This window comes from Cydia splendana, chromosome 24 (assembly GCF_910591565.1).
Source record: "Cydia splendana chromosome 24, ilCydSple1.2, whole genome shotgun sequence".
Taxonomy (NCBI): Eukaryota; Metazoa; Arthropoda; class Insecta; order Lepidoptera; family Tortricidae; genus Cydia; species Cydia splendana.
In genome coordinates this window covers 11,492,082-11,514,581 of record NC_085983.1, presented here as the reverse complement: position 1 = coordinate 11,514,581, position 22,500 = coordinate 11,492,082, and the positions used below count along the sequence as shown (strand labels likewise).

Sequence of the window (22,500 nt, the reverse complement as noted above, 5' to 3'; positions counted from 1 at the left end):
CTACAAGGTTTTCCCAAAAAATCCAAATACAGTGAAACCTGGTTAATTGGCACCTGGATAAATGGAAAACCTCAATAATTGCAACCAAAAGTCCGGTCCCGGTCCCTTGAGACCAAAAGGCCTCTATAATTGAAATTTTGGAACCTCTATAATTGCAATTTAGATTTTAGTGCTTTTCGTAATTTTGCCTCTGTAATTGACCACATCGCAACTAAGACCTCTATAATTGACACTGCTAAAAAAATCCGTTATTCTTGCTCTTCTTTTTACCTCTATTATTGAAACGAGTCTTACTTATTACCTCTGTAATTGAAATAATGTAGTTGTAGACAGCAGTAACAATATTTTAATAGCAATGATCATTATTTTTATTTATATCTTCACCCAGATTTTTTTTTATTGGGTATCTATCACATCAGCCTGTAGTAGGTGAAATCGTTTTGATTAAATCAAAAACAAAGTATGCTTTTTACATTCTAATAAAACTTTCTTCTACAATTCAAGGGAATTTTTTAAACCCAAATGATAAGAAAATAAAGTAGTAATTAATGTAGTGTAAAAGTGCAAGTATAGACAGAAGCAATATATAGACCAGAAACTCAGAACGTAAGCGTGTAAATCTACTTTCAATGGTTATTTGCACCTCCATAAAAGAAATGTGACAGAACGCAACCTCTATTAATGAAAACCTCTATAATTGACACAACGATTTTTTGAACCTCGTTAATTACATGACCTGCTTTTTAAATGAAAAACCTGGTTAATTGACAAAAAATGGCCGGTCCCTTGAGATTGCAATTATCCAGGTTCCACTGTATATTCCAATTAATCCAGCAGACGATTCGTTTGAAGACAAGTTACATTTCCCGAAAGTTAAATCTAATTTGAACTTTAAATCGGATTGCTAAGATTCAAATTATATTGGCGTGTATGTGGTCGATAAATCGTACAGTCTGCAGCAGAAGTTGCTAAGCGGGCGAGGTGTTCAAAATTACCTTGACACGCTCTTATTCTCATAACAATAAAGTCGCGTCAAGATAATTTTGATCACCTCGCCCGCTTAGCAACTTCTGCTGCTGACTGTACTATGCCTGGAAAAGGATTAAAAGTGGAAAAATTCACTGTCTTGGGTGGGACTTGAACCCACGACCACTGGGTCACTAGTACAGTGCTCTGCCATCTGAGCTACCAAGACCGTATACAGGGTTGGGCAAAATACTGGCTTCCACGTATTTCAAATACAAATTACAAAATACATTTTTAAAAGTATTTGAAATACCAAATACAAACTACTTTGGTGACTGGTATTTGAAATACAAAATACAAATTACAGTGTTTAAAATAATGTATTTCAAATACAAAAATACAAAATACTTTTCTTTTTTTTTGTTTAATCATTTAGTTTTTTTTAACGAATATCCTTTCCTAAAAACTTATAGGGTCATTGCGCTTGTTTTCGTCCTTCTCTAGTTTTCGTCCACTTGACGAAATTTGAATATAAACCTACATTGCTGCACAAATTTGGACTGATTTCAATCCTTAGCTAAACAATATATCTGTCTACATATAAAAAATATATTTCGCAAATAGTAAATTAAAAATGAAATATATTATATGCTAATCTGTCAAGTGGTCGAAAACTAGAGCATGGACGGAAACTACTACAATAACTCTATCCCCTGGCTGTTGACGAAAAGTTCTGCGCAGAATAGCTCGCGCAATGTACCTATTTGCGCTCGTACAAGTCGTACATTATATTTAAAAAAATGTTCCATTTTAGGATCATAGAATTTAATAAAATGTATTTTGTAGAAATGTATTTTGAACCTTGAAGTATTTGAAATACAAAATACAAAATACATGTGAGTGCAGTATTTGAAATACAAATACAAAATACTAAAATGTATTTCAAATACGTATTTCAAATACATGTAATTGAAATACTGCCCAACCCTGACCGTATACAATACAGCGAATATTTCCACCATATATTATAGGAAGGCTCTAGTAACATCTACCGTAAGGCCCACTTGCACCATTCTACTAACCCGAGGTTAACGGGTTAAACCTGGAGTTACCATGGTTACCAGTACAATTTGACACTAAGTTAACGGTTTAACCGCTTAACCCCGGGTTATTGGGATGGTGCAAGTGGCGGTTAAACGGTTAACGGCTTAATAGCATCGTTCGCAATCGGTTCTGCTTGATACAAAATTAAATTATTAGGTATGGGGTAGCGCGGTAAATTTCCAATATGACTTGGAACTCCAGAGGACTCCATAGTTTAATAAAACATGGTCTTCTCTTCCCAGAGTGACACAAGCCTACGTCACAATAACATTGCCACTTTGTATAGCGCTTTGCATATTATTATATAGCGCTGTCGCATGATAACGTAGGCTTGTGTCAGTCACGTGGTCGGAAGAGAGTACCAGGCGGAGTATATTATTATACCATGAGTGGACTCTATAGAAAGTAAGTCACGCAGACTATGGACGGCAGAGGAAGGACAATCTCTTCTGGCAGAACTGTTGCAAAAGTGTCCAGCTGTCAGCTATAAATAAAAGTTCCAAATTTCACCAGAGTAGCGCTAGAGTAGCGCTAGAGTAGCTAAGAACGTAGGCGTTATTGACGGAGTGAAGCGCGCTGTCAATCATTTGTAATGTTATTAAATATTCTAGGTATTGTGGCGCCACCTATTTAAGGTTTTTTGACGGACACTTTTTGATACTTACATGGAGATTGACCTTCCGTAACGCAGACGTTATAGCGAATATGTTCGTTTGATATTGCTAAGGGTGGTATTCCACCTATCCGATAGGGACCGTGCGCGTTGGAGGGTCTGCCAATTCTGCCATCTTGTGGCCTGAATCGGAAACATATGTGTACATGTACATTGCCAAAGCAAGTGCTACCATCTACCGTTCTTGTCGGTACGTTTCCTTGTGCATAGTAGGTTCTGCCATCTTGTGGGCTACATCGGGAGCATAAACGTCACATTTACGCCTCGCGCCAAAAATCTGACGGCTCCTTTGCTGCCCCCTATAGTTCATGCATGGGGCCTATTTCTTTGTCCAATGTGTATTGCGTCTCACAGTTTGCTTCAATGAGAGAGTGAGACGCACTGACATTGGACAAAGAAGTTGGATAGGCGGAATACCACCCTAAGGCAGTCGTGGTAAGGCTATACTACTCAAGATGGCAATCGTACCTAGACATACGTCAAACGAAAAGTAAAAAACCGGACAAGTGCGAGTCGGACTCGCCCACCGAGGGTTCCGTACTTTTTAGTATTTGTTGTTATAGCGGCAACAGAAATACATCATCTGTGAAAATTTCAATTGTCTAGCTATCACGGTTCGTGAGATACAGCCTGGTGACAGACGGACAGACGGACGGACAGCGGAGCCTTAGTAATAAGGTCCCGTTTTACCCTTTGGGTACGGAACCCTAAAAATCGGGATAACAGATGCTGCAAAAACTCACGTGACTCCATTATGAAAGTTTCGATTGGCGTTTTCTATCAAAGATTGTCACCTTGGGTAGGGCCCCTGTGCTAAATGTAAAAAGAACTAAATCTAAAACCAAAAAATACATTGATTGACTAAGGACCTCTTGCACCAATCACTAACCCGGGGTTAACCGGTTAAACCTGGAGTTACCATGGTTACCAGTACAATTTGACACTGGGTTGACGGTTTAACCGCTTAACCTCGGGTTAGTGGGATGGTGCAAGTGGGCCTAAGATGCTTAAAATCTTAGACAATCTTGTGCTTCGACTTTGACAGGTAAACGAGATGTGTACAGTCGCCATCAGATATATAGGAGCGGCCAAGGTGTTCACAATATCTGAACACGCGCTCTAACCTGGGACAGGAACCGGTTACCTTAACCGGGGTTTTTCATAGGGTTATTTTAGAGGTGTTTATAAAAACCCCTACCATAACGGTAACCGCTTAATAAGGTAACACTTTGATTCGGTAACCGTATCAGATCCAGTTAACCTCTGTTACCGGTAACCGAAATAAAAACCCAGTCTATTCAGTTACCTCATTATGAGGTTTTTGACCAGTTCAAACGATTGTAATCTTTACGCACACTTAAATTCAACTTATTATTGAATAACCGAGGTTGGCATGGGCGGTCTATGAAGCCTCCAGCACAAACAAGTTTTTTTGCCTTTCCTTTGTTTATCTTTATACCTACCTGTGCGGTGTGTTCTTATTATAAATCAGGGACAGGAACCGGTTACCTTAACCGGGGTTTTTCATAGGGTTATTTTAGAGGTGTTTATAAAAACCCCTACCATAACGGTAACCGCTTAATAAGGTAACACTTTGATTCGGTAACCGTATCAGATCCAGTTAACCTCTGTTACCGGTAACCGAAATAAAAACCCAGTCTATTCAGTTACCTCATTATGAGGTTTTTGACCAGTTCAAACGATTGTAATCTTTACGCACACTTAAATTCAACTTATTATTGAATAACCGAGGTTGGCATGGGCGGTCTATGAAGCCTCCAGCACAAACAAGTTTTTTTGCCTTTTATTTTTGCTTTTTATTATTAAATAAATTAAATAAATTAAATAAATTAAATAAATTAAATAAATTAAATAAATTAAATAAATTAAATAAATTAAATAAATTAAATAAATTAAATAAATTAAATAAATTAAATAAATTAAATAAATAAAATAAATTAAATAAATTAAATAAATTAAATAAATTAAATAAATTAAATAAATTAAATAAATTAAATAAATTAAATAAATTAAATAAATTAAATAAATTAAATAAATTAAATAAATTAAATAAATTAAATAAATTAAATAAATTAAATAAATTAAATAAATTAAATAAATTAAATAAATTAAATAAATTAAATAAATTAAACTAATGAAATAAATTAAATAAATGAAATAAATTGAATTAATTAAATAAATTGAATTAATTAAATTAATTCAAAAAAATAAATAATTTCAATAAATTCAATAAATTAATTAAATTAAATTAATTTAATAAATAAATTAAATTAAATAAATTTAATAAATAAAGTCAATAAAATCAACAAAATATAAATAAAGTAAATAAAATAAACAATTTTTTTAATATTTTTTTTAGTTCTGACGGCACATCACTAAAACTACTTTAATGTAGCAAACCAGTAAGCAACCGATAATAAAGGTTACCATAACTGAATGAAAACCTGTTAAAAACCCTTAACAAAAACCCTATCGCGATGGGGTTTTGAGATTAACTCGGTTAAAGGTTAGGGTTACCGTTTCAATAAGGTTACCATTACAATCAGGTAACAGTATGATAGGGTTACCGAATGATAAGGTAACCGAATCGATTGGGTTACCGAATTGATAGGATTAAGCGTAAAGAGGGGTTTTCCGGTCCTTGGCTCTAACGCCCTGACAATAGAGGCGTGTTCCGATATTTGTGAGCACCTTGGCCGCTCCGATATATCTGATGGCGACTGTACAGCTCCTATTTAGCGGTAACTCGAATTGTGTCGCTTAACTTCACTCGGGTAAATCCATTCGACCCTCTTAGGAAATATCTACCCTATTACCTTTTCTTAATACCAAAATCGCATAATCTGACAGATGGATTTACCCGAGATTGAAGTTAAGTGACTCCATTCTCAAAAAATGGCGTTTAAGAGCGTTTTCACATTGTCCGATCCGATATCGGATGTAGGATCCTACATCCGCGTAGTCAGGCCGCGTGGGCGCCGTCACGCACACTACAACAAACATTATGCCTACACATACGCACACAAACAAATATTATCGGTCAGACAGCTGACGGGGGGCTCTGACATGGCTGAATTTTTCGGAAGCGCCGCACCGATATCGGATGTCGGAAGGCGCCTATGACAAAAACAGCTGCAGGAGAATGCCATTATCATTAAGTCCGCCTTTTTGCGTTATTTATATTTTTTTAGTAATGATGATTTATTAAAAGCATAAATAAATACAGTGAAGCACATTATAACTTACATTTTACTTCCTTCCAACATCCGATATCGAATCGGAGAATGTGAAAACGCTCTAACAATTCAGTGGCCGCAAAACATATGGCGCAGTACAGCGCCATCTGTTTTGGATGTCACATTACGGGGCACGTTTTTTTCTTAGACTTTACCTCTATTACAATCCTTTTAAAGAATTTAAGAACTCGGGGTGTGTACAGAAAACAGCGTAGATAACGAAACCGATGACGAGCAAACCGAGCAATATGCCAGAGAAGATGTAGCATTTCTTGTTGCCCATGCCAGTCCTGAAAAAAAAAAACGGGTTGCACTCCGGGAGTGCCCACAGAAGTGAAAACTCAATGACTAGTCCAAAATGTCTGCAGCACTATGTATAATTGACCCATCCTCCTTTCCATTGAAAAACTTTAGTTCCGAAATTGCTGGCCAGTGAGCTTAAATTTGTAGCGTTAATTGTTTAAAATTCGAATAGAAATTGCAAAGTTACCTTTCAGACCTCGTATCTAAATATATTTGGTCATGATATTTTGAGTTTTATTCACCAGTACTAGAGTTCACTTTTATTATCGATTTCATCAAGATGTAGCTTTATTGAATTATATTGGAGTGATATAAAGTTAGAATGTAACTGTGAGATCCTCGTATTTCAGCCCGTACAAGATTAGAACATTGAGCTTTATTGCTTAATATAAAAGTGCAGTTTTAAATAATTGCACTGATTATGATACGTTATGACTAAAGTTCTTTGGTGAATAAAAACGAAACAGCAGGCTCAGGCATACATTTTCGCCGCGCGGTAGAAAGAGAGGGTTACGCCTTACGCCTTACGCCTGACGCCTTACGCCTTACGCCGTCTCGTTTAACATTGTTCCCCACCTCAAAAAGTGCACAGCGCCGTTAACGAAGTTTTCACTTCAAAAGTTTCGGAAAATGCATCGCTTCGTGTATGTAAGACATGTCAAGATCGCATACCTTCTTTCAAGTTCTTTCTAATGCAAAAAAAAAACCGGGCAAGTGCGAGTCGGACTCGCGCACGAAGGGTTCCGTACCATAATGCAAAAAAAAAAGAAAAAAAAAAGCAAACAAAAAACGGTCACCCATCCAAGTACTGACCACTCCCGACGTTGCTTAACTTTGGTCAAAAATCACGTTTGTTGTATGGGAGCCCCATTTCAATCTTTATTTTATTCTGTTTTTAGTATTTGTTGTTATAGCGGCAACAGAAATACATCATCTGTGAAAATTTCAACTGTCTAGCTATCACGGTTCGTGAGATACAGCCTGGTGACAGACGGACGGACGGACGGACGGACGGACGGACGGACGGACGGACGGACGGACGGACGGACGGACGGACAGTGAAGTCTTAGTAATAGGGGAGTCGTTTTACCCTTTGGGTACGGAACCCTAAAAACGAACTATACCTGTAGCAAAGCGACGAAATCGCGGAGTGAGCTACGTCTACCAAAAAGCCTATTATTTTCGTAGTCGACATCTAGCGTCAAGTAGTGAAATTATCAGTACCGCTAGATAGATGTCGCGACGAACGGAAAGTCTAATGCTCAACAACTTTCAGTTAAAAGGTATTATTATTAAATAAATTATAACCAGATTAACCGGAACTATTTACTAATAATTATTTTCAACTCCTTCTGCTTATATTAGTTGTATTAATTGTTGAGCAATTTTCCTTAGTCGCGACACACGTGAACATGCAGTACCACGGAATAAATAATACATAGTGCTAGGTACAGAAAACTCACTCTCTAACAAAACGCGTCTGTTACGATCAGCACAGATATGGCCGCTAGGTGGCGACAGCGCCACGCGCGGCTTATGGCAAACCCCAAAACTGGGGCCGACGGATGTACTTTTAGCTACCTGTAGCAAAGCGACGAAATCGCGGAGTGAGCCACGCCTGGCAGTACTGATAATTCCGCTACTTGCTACTAAGGCGTTTTGGTAACAAAACTGATATAAGTATGGAGTGAGCACTATATGCTTACTGATTTCCACTTTGCCACTTTTGGAACACCGGTTTAAGGGCCGATACAGACGGACTGCAGCCCGACTGCAACTTGTATAGGAACTGCAGTTGGCGTGCAGTCGGCGTGCAGTTCCCATATAAATTGCAGTCCGGTTGCAGTCCGTCTGTGCCGGCCCTGAACGCTCTCAATTAACTGAGCTACCAAAGCTTACCGGAACCGTCCAAACCTTACCATACCTTCCTTTTTTACAAGCCTGCAGTAGGCGCGTAGCGACATTTACCGTTAGAAAAAAAGTGCCATCTAGTGTATCCATACCAAAACAATCTCGTCAGAGAACACCCTTCAATTATACTCTGTATCTTTAGGTATTTAAATAAAAGTAAACAAATAATTTGTACATTTTCGGGTAGTCATAACATTTATTGGTTAACCAACCAAATACAAAACTGCCTGGATCTGTCACTGAACGACCTGATTTTAACCTAAGTACATTATTTGATCGTGTAATGTTTTTATCTACCCTCAAGGCTTAAGGAGCAGGCAATGGCTTAAGGAGCCATTTGGTTTACTTTTATTTAAATACCTAAAGATATAGATTATAAAAACCAAGAATACAAATGGCACAGACACACAGTAAAACGTTACTCTGTAAATACTTAAATAATAAACAAATAAATATTGTGGAACAATATTAATCAAATCCATCTAGCCCCACAACAAAGATTTGAAGTAGAAGAAGTGTTTAAGATAAAATAAAGACAAAGAAAAAAACGTGCCTCGAAAAATAAAAAAAATTTTTGCTCAAATAGATGGCGATATACCTTTGACCTTGTGACCTATAACAACCTACAGGTCGTTTATCGGAAAGTTGGCGCCGCCACCTGTAAATCGGTTTATGTTAGAACTTTTTTTTCATTATGTATAATTTTTTTTTATAAAATTTTATCACATATTTAGAGAGACTTTTTACACAGAGGCCTAATACTTTGAAAAAGATTTAATAAATACTGATTACAAAAAAAAAATATTGTAACTACGTTTATCCGCTAACCTGTCGTGTCCCAACGCGAGGTACTGATGTTCCGAGCTTTGAAAGCCACACAAATGATTAACTTAATTTAACGTCATTGCCGTATTTTATTAACATATATCCTTAACTTTTAAAGTATTACTATCGCATAACAATATTATACTTATATTTTAAGTTATTCGGCTTCAAAGTTTGTCCAAGGCAATTCTTAACATTCATCTGTCGCGTCACGTTCACGACGATTGTATAACCCCCACCGCACCTATCCCGTCTCACTCCGCACGAGCCGAAGCCGTCACTCATCAGCTATCACCTGGTAGGACGAAGACGTGGTTATTGTGCTCCGCAAATAAAACACAAACGACAAAGTATCGGAAATTGGAGTTTGTAATGGGTAAGTACTCTTTATCCTGGCGTGGATATCTTGTTAATTGTGTAACCTATCGCATTACTATTAAGATATGTAACGTATTCAATAGTTTAGTTTTATATTCCTAAGTATGGAGTTCATCAAGCTAATACATTTTGTGTATTCGCGATATAACTGCCATTTTCCCCATCACCTGCATATCGTCCACCTGGCTAAAACTGCAAGGTGGATGAGAATTTGCGGCAGGTTAATGTCACTGATACTGCCACTAGGTACTGCACATAAATTTTAACCTGGCGGTGCCAACTTTTTGAGAAACGACCTATACTCGAATGGCGACACCGAACTACTAGCCCCGATGAAAATTAGTTCGTCTAGTTCCACACAACAATTTTGTTAATTGTAATCAATTTTACACATGAAGATATCATGACCCAGTAATGGGAACCATAATAGTAATATTTAATCTAGTTTATTTTGATCGTATAATAATAGCTTGCATGAGACTTTTATTGCTGAAATAATGTACTTTTCAAAAACGTTGTCCAAATCATATTGTCCTCTCTTATGCCGGCTGTACACACTCGGCGAGACCCTCTCGACGAGAGTCTCGGGCGGGAAGCTGTCGACGAGAGCACACCATGTACACACTCTGGCTTTGGCATTGGCAGAGCCGTGTTGCTTTCTCTGGTAATAGCCCTTATCACATCTGTTAATACAGTGGAAACTGGATAAGTGGAATCGCAAGGGACCGGCTGTTTAGTTCCGCTTATCCAGGTTTTCCATTTATCCAGTTTTCCACTTAACCAGGTTCAAATAAAACGTTTTCTCACTTACAGAGGCTCTCGCTAACAGAGGTTGTGAATGCTAGTAATGTCGCTTATAGAGGTCACGTATAGTATGGTCAAATAAAAGATCAAGAAATAAATAATCATCTTTTCTTAAATATGAATGTATTAACAAAAAATCGGTATGTAATCCTGACTTTAAAAAATGCAATACTGTAAATAATCCACAGTACACGTTTACAATTTTCAAAAACAAAATCAATTAAACAAAATCACTCCTAATATTTATTTATGCAAGAGAAACCAGTATGGTTAAATAAATCAATGTACCGATTGTACTTTAATGAAAAAAAACCGTTATTTTGGTTTGTTGACCTGAGTCACATTTTACCACATTTCTTTCAATATCGAGAATACTGTCGAACACATTTTTGTCTACGTTTGGCTGCGATTAAAAAAAACTCTGCAGTGTTTCTATTGCTTTTTCAGTCTGTTATAATTTTTAATTTATCCTGAAGAGATATAAAAACTTGATTTTGCGCTTAGGCATTGCTTATCTATCAGCACGGCACCGCACCACGGCTAAAAGAACCAAACTGAACGATTTGTGATCTCATACAAAATACGTAATTAAAACACGAACCATAATGTTAACGAAACAAACTACCCTCCTTGTGACGGTTTATTAAAATTACAAATTTTATAACGCCGAGCTATTCCACTCATAGAGGTTTCGGACACGGCTGCTTCCAGTTACAGAGGTAAAAATAAGAAATTTTCGAAAAAATGAATTCCGCTTATAGAGGTCCCAAAATTCCACTTATAGAGGTAATTCGTTGCCAAGGGACTGGAACCGAGAACTTGGGTCCACTTAAAGAGGTTTTCCACTAACCCAGGTTCCACTTATCCAGTTTCCACTGTATATTCCTACCCGTCAAATAAAAAATAAATAGTCGTTATTTTATTGTTTCAGTACAAATGGTATTTCTTGTATTTGGATTTAGTCATTGTAGAATATTACCATATAAAATTAAACTACATTAGTATTATCATTAAATATACGTGATTTTTAAACTAAAACATTATTTTTGTACAGTCACCATACGGGATTGTTATGCCATTTAGGGTTCTTGCTGAATTGGAAACTTTATGGTATCGTCTTGGGTCGTCCCATTCGTTTTTCGTCAAGTTCTTAAATTAGTCCTATTCTGCGTTCGTCACTCATTCTACATTGAAAGCCACCGACGATTGTGACGAATGTAGAATGAGTGACGAAATCAGAATAGGACTAATTTAAGAACTTAACGAAAAACGAATGGGACGACCCAAGACGATACCAACTTTATAGCTTACTGAACAACCAATTTAGCTGGGACCCTAAATGGCGCAACAAGCGTGATGGTACCTACAAGGGCATTTTTATTTGAAAATTGCACCCCAACTTGTATTTTAGATTTTTGAATTTTTATATTATTTATTTTTTTACTTGTTGTCCGTTTTGTTACGGTCATAGAAGGTTATATGAAACCGCGACCAAACGGACTAATAATTTCAATCTTGACGTGTCTTTTAATTGAAAAACACGTTTTAAAAATAAGTCACTGCAAATATGTAACAATTATGAATCTAATACAATCATTTATATTCTTCTGCTTTCATAAGCAATAATTATTGATTTTCAAAAAGCGTTTTTCAATTAAAAGACATGTCAAGATCGCTTACCTTCTTTCTAATGCTAAAACAAACGAACTATAAATAGAAATGCCCACAAACGCGAGAACCTCAAAAAATTGTCTGACTAGACCAGCGGTCGGCAACCTTTTAGCAGCCAAGGGCCACATAGTAGTTAACGGAGGTGACGCGGGCCGTACTTTGTTAATATTTATGACTTTATGAGACATTCTCGTTTGTCACTATTACATACAAAATAGCCAAGGCGCCTCTCGGGCCGCAAGTGACAGTTTCGCGAGCCGCATGCGGCCCGCGGGCCGCAGGTTGCCGACCGCAGGACTAGACGAAAACATATATGCATCGGGGCTAGTATGTTACTCTTCGAAGGTCGCAAAGGGCAACATTGTGAGCTCGGCGCTTGTGAAAATATGTAGGAATCAAAGAACATACCTACACACCTTACTTATGTGTATGTTTGGTTGCGCACACGATAGCGTAAACAAATACAGTAAATATTATGAGTATGCCGAGAACGACGCCCACTAATATGCATTTAGTAGTATTACTATCGTCCCTGTCCATGCAAGTCCTAAAATAAAGAATACAAAATTATAAATTTAAGGAAAAATGGTAAAATTCACCGCATCGGGCTAAACTCGAACTTTCGACCCCAATACCTATATATAAGTATACATATAACTTGATACCTATATTTTATACTTCACGTATAATTACGTCGGAGGGGTGCTGACCTGCAGCGAGTGTGGCCGCACATTTGCTGCAAAGATTGGCTACGTCAGTCACCTGAGGCGCACCAGCGACGCTCGCAGCGGTAGAAAAGCAGTCACTAATGATGATGATAATTTGAGACTCCCGTGCCGTTAAGATATTATAATATTCTTACGGTAAATGTCATTACTTTACGGTGTCGGTAATGTCGCTACGCGCCTCTCTAAAGAGTGTCATAACATAACTATTCAATAAAATAAAATAAACAATCCCTACGCTAATCATAAGATTTGAAACCATACTCGTATTATGCAGAAACCTCACTTGTTTACATCATTTTGGAAAAGAGCTGATACTCTTCAAACTGCTGGATCGATTTTTATCATACACTATAGTTCGTTTTTTTAGCATTAGAAAGAACTTGAAAAAAGGTAAGCGATCTTGACATGTCTTTTAATTGAAAAACGCTTTTCAAAAATCAGTAACTATATTACTTATGAAAGCAGAAGAATAGAAATGATTGTATTAGATTCATAATTGTTACATATTTCCCGTAACTTATTTTTAAAATGTGTTTTTCAATTAAAAGACACATCAAGATTATTTACCTTATTTCTAATGATAAAAAAACGAACTATAGCGACCCACCCCGGCTTTGCACTGATTACACAAAACCTTAACAAATTATACACCTAAACCTTCCTCAAGAATCACTCTATCGGTAGGTGAAAACCTCTTGAATTAATATTCAGTAGTTTTTGAGTTTATCACGAACATACATACATACACACAGATGCGGCGGGGGACTTTGTTTTATAAGGCGTAGTGATAGCTCAGAACTATAGCAAGGAAACTCGCTTTCACGTAAAAAAACGGCATCGAAATCGATCCATCCGTTTGAGAGCTACCATGCCACAGACATACACACAGACAGACATTGGCGTTAAACGTTAACACCCCTCTTTAGGCCAATCAAATTAGATATTTTTAGGAATTAATTCCCAGCAAGCTAGAAAAAACCTTCATTTGGTTCCAAATTATACTTCGTTTTTTTAACCGACTTCAATTTCATAGAAGGAGGAGGTTCTGTATTCGGTTGTGGCTATCTTTTTTTTTTTTTCTATGTACGTTCACCGATTACTCCGACATCCGTAGTCCGATTTGAGTAATTCTTTTTTTGTTTGAAAGGAGGTACCTCCGAGTTGGTCCCATATTAATTTGGTTCTGTTCTGATGATGGGATCCATGAGGAATTGAGGGAACTCCTCAATTTTTAAAGGCACATGCATGGTGATTTGGGTGTTTTCTTAAGCAACTCGAGCATTTTCTCTCGAAAACCACCAATTTGATGAAGTAGACCTGATGATGATTGTTTTGATGATAATGATGATGATTTTTTGAATGTAGTATGTTCAGCGATTACTCCGGCACCTGTGATCCGATTTGAGTAATTCTTTTTATTGTTTGGAAGGAGTTACCTCCAAGGTGTTTCCGTATTATATTTGGTTCTGGTCTGATGATGGAATCCATGAGGAATTGAGGGAACTCCTCAATTTTTAAAGGCACGTGTAAAGTGATTTCGGTGTTTTCTGAAGTAACTCGAGCATTTGCTTCCGAAAACCACCAATTTGTTGTAGTGCAACTAGCCTTACCGCGAGTTTGACATTGACATATTCGCTAACGTCTTCGTAACTTACTTTTTATGCATCTCGCTCGCACTAAAATGCCAGTACGAACGAGATGCAAAGAAAGTAAGTTACACCCACGCTAGCGAATATATCAATGTCAAACTCATGGTAAGCTGGTAAGGCTACTGATCGGGGGTTAGGGTTAGGAGTTAAGGGGTCTTTAGGGGAATTTAGTGCTAAACATGATCTTGTTTTTCATTCATGCGTCGCGCTCTTAACAATGCGTTAAAACTAAAAATGGAAAAATAAAAACTTTACAAAAAAAAGAAAACCGACTTCAAGAAGGATGAAATAAAATATTATCCTTTTTTAAGTCTATGCGTTACCAACTGATATGTTTGAAGTCGGTGCCAAGCCAAGTAGTAACAATACCAGTCAAACATAATCACCTTTATGGCTATAAATCCCATTAGAACTGTACTAATAACTATTATAAATGTGTAAGTAAATCTGTCTGCCTTTTCATGGCTAAACAACTGAACCGCTTTAGGTGATATTTGGCAAGAAGGTAAATTCCTTGAATTGTTTTATATTTTGGAATGTAGTCCTCTGGATAAGGAACGGGAAATAACTCAGTCCCAACCCCACACTTGCGTGCTATAGACTGTTCGAGCATTAGTAAGAAATGCTCTTTAAAAAATACGACGGCAAAAAATGCATTGGCACTAATGTGCCGACAAACATGGTACGGACTGCGCCAAGAAGGTTTGATCGTGTGTTCTGAGGTGTGTTCTTAGGTACAGTCGACGTCAAAGATATGTTTACACTTTTGCACCTTACTCCTTTGTAATAAGGCGTTAAGTGTAAACATATTTTTAACGTCGACTGTACCTACAGAAAGTACGTTCATTGTCGTCGTGTAAGGCAATTCAACGTACATCCTTCTCGAATCGCATCAAAATCATGGTATGCTTCAAAATTTGGCATGGCACCGACTTCAAACATATCAGTTGGTAACGCATAGACTTAAAAAAGGATAATATTTTATTTCATCCTTTTTGAAGTCGGTTTTCTTTTTTTTTGTAAAAGTTTTTTTTAGCATTAGAAATAAGGTAAACAATCTTGACGTGTAATTGAAAACACACATTTTAAAAATAAGTTACGGCAAATATGTAACAATTATGAATCTAATACGATCATTTATATTCTTCTGCTTTCATAAGTAATAGTTACTGATTTTTAAAAAGCGTTTTTCAATTAAAAGACTTGTCAAGATCGCTTTCCTTCTTTCAAGTTCTTTCTAATGCTATAATAAACGAACTATAGTGTAATCCGAGTTTGCTCCATTCCAGGAGTTGTGACAAATAATTTTGCTCTTTTTCAGTTTTTTGCTTGCAGTTCAAAAACGGATGGTCAAAGTTAACTTGCAAGATTTGACACTTACAAACAGTTAACATAGATACAGCTTGGCAAAAAAGAGTAGAAATTAAAAAGTGGCAACACTGTAGTGTCGTCCCGTTTTCTTATATACGAGTAAATTGGTTTGAAAGGGACGACACTACAGTGTTTTGCCACTTTTTAATTTCTACTCTTTTTTGCCAAGCTGTACATTGCCAGATTTGCAAGCTTGTAAAAAAAGTAAAAACAATATTATTATTAGTAGCATACCCTTGCGGACAAATACACTTCTGATCCGGAAATTCCTGGGCACCAGCTTGACCCGGCGGTAGGGTGGGGGTACTACCAGGTATCTTCTGTGGCGTACCAGTTGGTTTCCCCGGCGGTACATTAGGTATTGCTTTCTGTGTGGTATCAGTTTTCGATTTTGCGGTATCGGCTTTCGATTTTGTGGTACCACCTTTTTCCATATTAGAACGCTAATTCATTTCATACAATTGTTATTTTATATCTGAAAACGTCGTTCTAAAATGAGAGCGTGACTTTGGTTGTACAGTTTCCATCAGATATAACGGAGCGGCCGAGGTGCTCAAAAATATCTGAACACGCACCCTAACGCCTTGACAATAGAGGCGTGTTCAGATATTTGTGAGCGCTTGGCCGCTCCGATATCTCTGATGGCGACTGTACGTACCGGCTTTTTGGAGGCGAGTTTGTGTGACTCTAATTTATTTGTTGCAGTTGATAAAAATATAAAAAAAAAAGTTATACCTAAATTGCATTATGCCGGGGTCCAGGAGTGAACACCTACCTCGCAAAATGGCTACACAGCAGAAAAACTACAACGCAAATAGTCTATAACGCCATAAAGCCTACAATTAAAGTTGCCTACCTCGGAAAATGTACACACAGCAGAAAGCCAACGTTGAAGAAAACCCACTACTCTTGAATTCCTCCTTAGTATTAGGACTACATCGTCAAATGACTCTGTCGCAAAATTACTACTTCTTGAAATATAAGGTCAGCAAAATAATTTATATTTGTAAAAAAAAAATTTACTTTTAGTACAGTCATTATAGATTTTGACCCGTGAATAATTAGTTCTTGGATTTTTTTTCGTAGGTCCCTCGGGGGGGTCACTGGGAGTGTAAATTCAAAAAGTAGACTGAATCAGGCTCCTGTGTATATTGGAAAAACGGTTTTTCTTGAATAACTCGGCCATTTTTGATTTTACAGTAAAACCGTGAGGACAAAAATTGTAGGAAATTTGATTCTCTACAAGTTTGATCCTCACAATTTTTCTTCTAGGATCGATATTTTGGAAATTAAATTTGAAAAAAAGCGACAAATTCAAAATATTTTCAACATCTCGTTTATTTTCAACTTTACGGCATAAATGAAGAGGACTAAACTTGTAGAGAATCAAATTCTGAACAATTTAGGTTCCCACCTTTTTTCCCCCGAAATCGATATTTTAGAAATTAAACCTGAAAAACGCGACAAATTCAAAATATTATCATTATCTCCTATGTTCCACGCTTTACGGCATAAATGAAGAGAAACAAAGTTGTAGAGAATCAAATTCTGAACAATTTTTGCCCTCACGGTTTTACTTTAAAATCAAAAATGGCCGAGTTATTCAAGAAAAATCGTTTTTCGAATATACACAGGAGCCTGATTCAGTCTACTTTTTGAATTTACACTCCCAGTGATCCCCCACAGGGACCTACGAAAAAAAATCCAAGAACTGATTATTCACGGATAGGGTCGGTTTTTTGGACTGGACTAACTTGTAGAGAATCAAATTTCCTACAATTTTTGTCCTCACGGTTTTACTGTAAAATCAAAAATGGCCGAGTTATTCAAGAAAATCCGTTTTTTTTGGAAAGTGCCCAGAAGGCCGGCCGCATTGCCCCTCTGGATGACAATGCTGATCCGCTGAGCAAAATAATGGCCAGCCCTCTGGTCACCCCAAGCCTTTTAAAGGCGCTTTGCTAACTCCTTATAGAGGCAACGCAAGGCCCTACGGTCCCCAGGGTTTCAATCCCAAACGCCGCAAATATGTAGCTACTACCAAGGATGACATTCAGGCCCGAATTTGGAGACCTAGAGTCCTTTTTTAGATGGCCTAGAATTTAGATGGGCCCCCTTTTCCATTACAAAAGTACTCAAAACCAATGCTAGGTTTCCTGGACCCCTTGTGAGCCTGGGTGGAAATCCTGCCCTGGTGACATTACTTGCGACGCTTGAGGCTTTCTGCCGAGGATGCGGCCACACCAGCGCCAACTTAGGTGCTCGGAATATGGAGCGGCGCCGGCCCATACTCCAATAGTTTTAAAACTTGCTTTGAGGGGCATAGCACACTGCTTCGCACTTCGGAACGATGCTGCGATTTTTAACTTTGTACTGTAGAATCTCGTTTGTATGCAAGAATCGCACGGTATAACACATTGGCTCCGTCTCTCTGTGCGAAGGTGCGAATCGCATGACGGTTCGTGCTTTCGGACGGAGATGGTGTGCGCGCCGCAGGTTTGCCACACCGAGCTCCATAGGTACCGTATGGATTTTTGTACGTAGACGCGATTCGTCGCGCATCGCAGCTTTGGACGAAGATACGAAGAAATTCGCACTACCGGACCATCGTCGGCGTCGTCGCCGCACGCGAATTCGTTGCTTCGCACTTCGGAACGACATGCGACGGCAGTGTGCTATGTCCCATAGAATTTATTTCATATTCTTACGTGCCTCTGTCGCTCCTTCAAATAACAAAACTAAAAATAATAATAAGTCCACACGTCACCATAAGATTTTCAAAGTTCACAAAACACAAGAGTCAGATAACAAATAATTTTTGATAAAATATAAACTCGTAAACTAACAATTTGATTTGTCAAAAGTCGATTTGACAGACAAAAAGCAAACAGAGGAAAAGAGGTATAGTAGAGGTACAGAAAAGGTTAGTTTATATCTACAGACATCTTAGAGCATTTAATAACTGGAGTCGCCTTTAAGAGCTTACCCCTCTGCCAAAAAACTTGCACAATTGTCGAAACGTTTGTACGGACTGACTTGGCTATTTGTACGTTACGTACAAATCATGTAGAAATAGCAATACATTTGACATCCCCTCCCCCGCAAAAATCGGCAGACTTTCGTATAGAAAATGACCATGACGTCTCCAGTTACTAAATGCTCTAAGACGGACATTGAGCGTGCAAGATAGTGCAAGACACGTGCCGTGGCAGATTTTTTTCATTTTCATTATAAAATAATATTCTATATTTTATAGTGTCTATTAACGTGTTTACCTATTATTTCTACCGTTACACGTTCTACGTTCCACATTGCACGCAGAGAAGATGGCCGATGGGGTCGAAAAGTGCTCGAGTGGAGACCACGGACTAGCAAGCGCAGCGTAGGACGTCCACCCACAAGATGGACAGACGTCACAGACGACCTTGTTAAGGTCGCCGGAGGACGCTGGATGCGGGTCGCTTCCAACCGGTACGAATGGAGGTCCAAGGGGGAGGCCTATGTTCAGCAGTGGACGTCTTATGGCTGAGATGATGATGATGATGATGACCGTTACACGGCTGTACAGACGGCGAGAGACACACTGTGTATAGAATATTGTTTTTCACCACACCAGCTGGTAAAGGCACCTAAAGAACCTTTGGGCAGAATACAACAGGGTATTTTACTGTATTTAAAATAGATTATTTTACACCATGCAATAAATAGAGCACCAGAAGATTAATAGAGAAACGTAGACAGAAGTTATTTTTAGACACAATTTCTATTTTAAAACCCGTATAAAACTATAAAGAGTAGGTAATTTGATTGTGACATCACATGCTAGTGTTTCATATAGATTCCATAGTAGCAAAAACGTTTCGACAGTTCATAAAAAGGAACTGATTTGACTAGTAGTCAAATACCCTACTGGTTGTTTTAAATAGAATACCTAACCTACATACGGGATAATGATGACGCCTGTTGCTGATTAATGATAATGATGACGCCTGTTGCTGATTAATGATAATGATGACGCCTGTTGCTGACTAATGATAATGATGACGTCTGTTGCTGATTAATGATAATGATGACGCCTGTTGCTGATTAATGATAATGATGACGCCTGTTGCTGATTAATGATATTGATGACGCCTGTTGCTGATTAATGATAATGATGACGTCTGTTGCTGATTAATGATAATGATGACGCCTGTTGCTGATTAAAGATAATGATGACGCCTGTTGCTGATTAATGATAATGATGACGCCTGTTGCTGATTAATGATAATGATGACGTCTGTTGCTGATTAATGATAATGATGACGCCTGTTGCTGATTAAAGATAATGATGACGCCTGTTGCTGATTAATGATAATGATGACGCCTGTTGCTGATTAATGATAATGATGACGTCTGTTGCTGATTAATGATAATGATTTCGCCTGTTGCTGATTAATAATAATGATTTCGCCTGTTGCTGATTAATAATAATGATGACGTCTGTTGCTGATTAATGATAATGATGACGCCTGTTGCTGATTAATTATAATGATGACGCCTGTTGCTGATTAATGATAATGGTTGTACCCTTCTGACAAAGCCTACGCTGTCGGTAAGAGTTTGTTAATATTTTTTTTCTACTCCAGCTCTTTATTATTATTATTTTTATTATATTTTGTAGATTGAATGGCTGCCAGAGAGATGGAAATCAACTTCACAAGAAGTATGACGCGCGGGGCCCCGGCGCAATGTTCTTAGGATTCTAACAGTGTTCTTAGGAATATTCATACAATATTATGCTAGTGTTTTTTGACTATTCTGTATTCTAGGAAATATCTACAAACTATTATTTACTTTGATTTTATTTATAATTTTAGGTGCAACGGTACATAAATTTTAGGTCTCAAAATCAACTTCGTTGTTTTGTAACTTCGGCCCTTGAATTTTAAGAACCCTTATTATACCTTATATAGTACCTGTTGCATAATGAATATTATAATTGAGTTGGGAGCTCATACATGCAAATTACAGTTACAGTTTGGTATACGAAATCTTATTCAACCATTACAGCCGACGAGTAGAAAAAATACTATTTATGTTCCGTACTTTTATTTAATTAGTTTTACATTAGGCACTTAAAAAATAATTTAGATTTTCATTTTCACTTACTGGTTATATATACGTCACAAGAAGGAAGATGAGTAAGCAGACGAGTAATACTAAAGCGATCCCAGCACACACATATATGTAGATCCTCATTTTCCCCACGTGCTGTTCGCCGTATACGGGACCACGGATACGGAAAGGGGATTCTGGCAACGGTTCATCTTGCCTCATGGCCTGCAATAAATAGTACGAGTATATTACATACTAGGGCAGAAAAGTAAGAAAGACTCTCTTATTTATTGGCGTGTGTGTGCATGAACTATAGGGGGCAGCATAGAAGCCGTTAGATTTCTGGCGCGAGGCGTAAATGTGTCGTTTATGCTTCCGATGTAGCCCACAAGATGGCAGAACCTACTATGCACAAGGAAACGTACCGACGAGAACGGTAGATGGTAGCACTTGCTTTGGCAATGTACACGTGCACATATATTTCCGATTCAGGCCACAAGATGGCAGACCCTCCAACGCACACGGTCCCTATACTATTTTTATGTTTAACGGAGCCTGAAAGCGGCAACTTTCAGGCTCCGTTAAACATAAAAATAGTATAGGGACCGTGTGGACGGAAGTTGACGCTATTCGCGTGGAGAACAAGCGGGCTAGCCAAGGTAACAGCCAGCTTGCGCTTCGCTATCGAATCGCTGTGTGTCTCTCTATCACTCTTCCATATTAGTGTGACGGTGACAGTTCCGTTTCGTTCGCTGCGGTGCGTTACCGATTGGCATGTTGTCTACAGGGTCTGGATATATTATATTACTTAGGTATTAAATGGAGTCTACATTGTAATTCACACTGGGCCTTACTAGGAGAGAGCTATTGCTGCAGAAACCTGGGCCGAGTGGGCAAAGTAAACTTGTATCCAATCACTATACTTGATAAAACAATTGTTGGTATGTTCGCGATGTCCTCAAAAACTGCTGAACGTATATTCATGCGGTTTTCACCTATCAATAGAGTGATTCTTGAGGCAGGTTTAGGTGTATAATTTGTTAACCCGTGCGACGCCGGGGCGGGTCGCTAGTAGGAAATAAAAAAACTAACCAAACAAAACTAAAATATACAATTACTTACTAAAACATTAATACAAGTAGGTACATAAATTTAAATGCACATTACAATACTTCACAATTTACTTGCACAGACACAAACACGAATGGAATTTGCAATTTTTAGGCCATGTTAAAAAAACTATTTAAAAATACAAAATAAACACTAAATTTCAAATGTCAAGTAACGTCTAAACTGACGGACTATAGGTAAATAAATATAAATAGGAGAACAGAAAATAGGTTATAATTGAGTGATTCTCAAAATAGTGGCATCTTAACCTGTCATAGAGTTTTTGAATTGAATGTATCTTTAATTTGCTTTTTTCATATGAAACAAAAATGTATCTAGATAAACTAAAACAATGTCTATCGAGGCCAAGTCATTATTTTTTATTTAAATTTAACTTTTTTTTTCTCTAGCCTATTTTGGTGTCACACTGCTGGGCAAATTTAATACTTATATTTATAAAAAAAGAACCGGCCAAGTGCGAGTCGGACTCGCGATTACATGAGACTAAAATATAATAATTGTGTTTGAATGTAATTAAACGTATGATATGTAAAAAAAATATTACATGTGAAATGTAACACTTTCTTTTTGTAAATTTGATGTCCCCGACCTCTTTTTATAACAAAAAACTGAGCAAACAGGCATTTTTGTGCAGC

The 22,500-nt window shown here is 37.6% G+C and overlaps 1 long non-coding RNA gene and 1 other non-coding gene across 2 annotated transcripts; both read right to left on the bottom strand.

The window, feature by feature from the left end:
* Positions 1-1,122: 1,122 nt before the first annotated feature.
* On the bottom strand, positions 1,123-1,195 carry Trnat-agu (transfer RNA threonine (anticodon AGU)). Its single transcript has one exon. It is a non-coding gene; the product is annotated as a tRNA-Thr (tRNA).
* Positions 1,196-6,154: 4,959 nt separating this feature from the next.
* On the bottom strand, positions 6,155-21,990 carry LOC134802532 (uncharacterized). Its single transcript, XR_010145855.1, has 4 exons — positions 21,857-21,990; positions 20,789-20,959; positions 15,875-16,115; positions 6,155-6,290 (listed from the first exon to the last, which is right to left on the bottom strand). It is a non-coding gene; the product is annotated as an uncharacterized LOC134802532 (long non-coding RNA).
* Positions 21,991-22,500: the final 510 nt, after the last annotated feature.